Raw genomic sequence first — 3,463 nt, forward strand, 5'->3', positions numbered from 1 at the left:
GCGTGAAGTTTACTTGGATTGAGGATTGCAAGACCAGTTTCTAGGAGCTGAAGCGGAGATTAGTGTCGGCTCTGGTTTTGGTTTTACCCTTCGAAGAGGACAGATTTGTCCTCTACACCGACACGTTTTTACAGGATATGGGTGTTGTTCTGATGCAGTACGGTAGAGTATTTCATATGTTTCTCGATAGTTGAAGGAGCATGAGAAGAAATAACCAGTTCATAATCTGGTGTTGGCCGCTATTATTTTTGCTATGAAGATTTAGCGGCATTACCTGTATGATATTACATTGAGGTTCTCACTGACCATCCGAATCTCAAATATATGTTTACTCGGAAGGAACTTAATCTTCGATAGAGGAGATGGTTGGAGTTCCTGAAAGATTATGATTTGTACCATTAGCTATCACTGGGGAAAAGCTAATGTGGTTGCCGATTCACTTAGCCAGAAGTCCATAGGGACTTTAGTTTGCCACCGAGTTGTGGTCACAGACTTGATTCAGAGTTTCTTCGAGTTAGACCTTGAGGAGCAGGGATAGACCGAGTAGGGTAGTCTTGTTACCATAGTTGCTCAGTCGTTAATCAGGACGAGAATCCGAGAGGCCCAGTTGTTGGGACCTCATAGAGCTCAACGTGAGGCAAAGTGGTCCATACTATCGGACAGAAGATGTTAGAGGCATATGACTGCTAGAAGAGTTACGCTGACCGGAGTGGGAGACTCTTAGAGTTCTCCATTTGTGACCAGGTATTTTTGCGAGTTTCACCCAAGAAAGGGGTGAAGAGATTGACCTCAGAGGTAAGCTAGCTCTGTGATACATTGGACCTTTCTAGATCTTAGAAAGGATTGGAGCAGTAGCTCACTAGTTGGTAGTATCGCCGTCCTTGATTGACGTGCACGATGTATTCCATGTATTCATGCTGATGAGATACGTGCCCGACCCGACGCATGTGCTGACAGATATTCCAGTTCCAGTTCAGCCTGACATTACTTATGAGGAGGTTCCGGTACGGATTCTCGACCGGAAAGAGCGTCAGTTGCGGAACAAGACTATCCGGCTGGTTAAAGTCGGATGGCAGCATCATTCGGATGAGGAAGTTACTTGGGAGCTCGAGGATACGATCCGAGCTCGATACCCCATCTTTTCATTTGAGGTATGTGATTTAATTTACCGTTCAGCATTTATTATTGTTACTTGTTATTAGTACTTGCTGATGGTAGATACTGAAATTTGGGGACCAAATTTTTATTAGTGGGGGAGAATGTAAAATACCGGGAAAAAAAAAAGAGAATATTAATAAATGAATTTTCTGGAATTTTTGGTAATTTTTCAGGAATTTTTCGAAGCTCGTACGAACGAGTTAACGGGGATGAAAACGGGGCCCGGAAAAAAAAAAATCTGTTTAGGCTACCCTATTTAAGCGAGGAGAAGATTATATTTATATAATCTTTTTCCTTTTATTTTCTTATTCCTTTTTATTTACATTTGTCGCCGTTTTTCTTCTTTGCCGAGCCGTGCCCGCGCGCTCTCTTTTCTCCCCGACGCCGCCGATCTCGTCCGAGCCCTAACCGCCGGGCCGGCGGTTTTCCTCCTCTCCTCCTACTTCATCCTCCCTTCCACTTCTTCTTCTTCTCCCTCTGGCGACGCCGCACGAGCACAATCGAACCGGACTAACTCCTTGCCCTAATCTGCCGCCGGCTGAGTTCCTGCTACCTTTTTCCTCTAGCCGACGCCAGCCACTTGAGTAGCGCCGGCCACCCCCGATCGCCGGCACTCGAGTACCACTGTTTGGGTTCTTCTGTGCCCTAGCTTCTGTCGCCGACGACGAGAGCCACTGCCGAGTCCTTCCCTGTGCCCTAGCCGACACTTGCTCCCGAGCCACTTCGACCACCCCGACTGTTGACCGAGCAGCACCGCTGTAAATCCTTTCCGGCACCTCTATCCTTCCGAGCAGTGCAGAGCTTGGATGTTCTTCTCTGTTATTGATCAATCCTTCTTTGTGGTGGATCAACAAGCACAACTATGAGTTAGGTAAGGATTTTTGTTAAGGTCAACAGTGATATGGATTTAGGTATACTACTATAAGGTTTTCTACTAAGTTGGATTTGGAATTTGTTTTCCAATTGGCAGCGAACGGTCTGAAGTTGCTGGATTCCGGTCTTTCCGTTGTGAATCGGATCAGTTGCCATCACAGACGACTGAAGGAGAGTTAGAGGTAAGGATTATGGTTTTGATATTTGTGGTAGATTATTGCTAGTTGAGTTAGTAATAATTAATAATTTAGGTTCGAAAGTTATGTAATGGTGTAATTGGGGTTAATGAAACTAACCATAACTGGTCAGTGGATTAGGAATTTGTTTAGCTATTTGTTTATAATTAAATTAGCTAAACTGTGCGATTTAACACAGGACTTTGATTCGAGACGAGCATCTCGGAGTCAGACTGGACCATTTCTTATTGGAGGCGGGTACTTTGACTTATGTCTTTCGATATGCATAATAAAGTGTTTAACATATAGCAAGAATTGTGTTTTCCATTTTATTCGGTTGGTCACTACATGATCTGTTACATGTTGTTTGTTTATTTATTATGCACTGCATGTTGTTATTTATCTGACCATACATGCTTCCGGTAGTGACCCAACCATGTGATACATCATGTTCTGGACCTATGGTTTTATATGATACCCTATCTGTTTGTGTACCTTCCATTTGATATATTGACTTGTGGTACACCTTGTATTTATGTATGGATCTTGCTATGATATTCATGAGATTGCCATGCTTAGTGTCATGCATCATGTTTGCATGCTGTGCGATTATTGGCTCCGCTATGGTTGAGCCCATCGCCAGTTACATGTACTGCACACACCACCACCACCCATGGGTTAGTGGTATATCAGACAGGTGTGTGGCGGTTCTGCTGTTTGGCTCCGTTGGTCTGAGGACTCAGCGTGGTAGCCGGCAGTCAGTTCCGCTCTGTTTGGTTGCAGCGTGGTAGCCGGCAGATGGTGGACTTTGTTTGGCTCCGTTGGTCAGGAGACTCAGCGTGGTAGCCGGCAGAGATATCCTCCCCGTCATCGTGTACCGGGAGATGAGAGCATTGAGCTCCCCCATTTATGATTTGGGGTCACAGGACAGGAGTACTCCGACAGCATCCCGTTTATTCTGTCATTGCACAGGAGCATTGATTTCAGAGTATGGGGTTGACATATGCATTTATTGCATTTTTATTTGCTTATGATTGCTGCACTTATATGCTGCATTTGTTTGGATGCATTGATTGACATGCATACAGGATTATGACTCACTCGGTCTGACGACCTGTTACCTTTATACTTTGATCCGGTCAGTACAGTTATCTTCTGATTTCATTTCAGTTGCATTTATCCTCCTCATATTCAGGAGACTGTACGTATGATTAGTGTTGTCTGTTATTTGTTTTATTATGCATATCAGTTGTACC

At 44.3% G+C, this 3,463-nt stretch overlaps 1 long non-coding RNA gene across 1 annotated transcript; it reads left to right on the forward strand.

Moving 5' to 3' along the window:
* The first annotated feature begins 1,835 nt into the window (after nt 1-1,835).
* On the forward strand, nt 1,836-2,426 carry LOC121982819. The gene is made up of 3 exons (XR_006112272.1): nt 1,836-2,029; nt 2,129-2,213; nt 2,407-2,426. It is a non-coding gene; the product is annotated as an uncharacterized LOC121982819 (long non-coding RNA).
* The last annotated feature ends 1,037 nt before the right edge of the window (nt 2,427-3,463 follow it).

This window comes from Zingiber officinale, chromosome 5A (genome assembly GCF_018446385.1).
Source record: "Zingiber officinale cultivar Zhangliang chromosome 5A, Zo_v1.1, whole genome shotgun sequence".
Taxonomy (NCBI): Eukaryota; Viridiplantae; Streptophyta; class Magnoliopsida; order Zingiberales; family Zingiberaceae; genus Zingiber; species Zingiber officinale.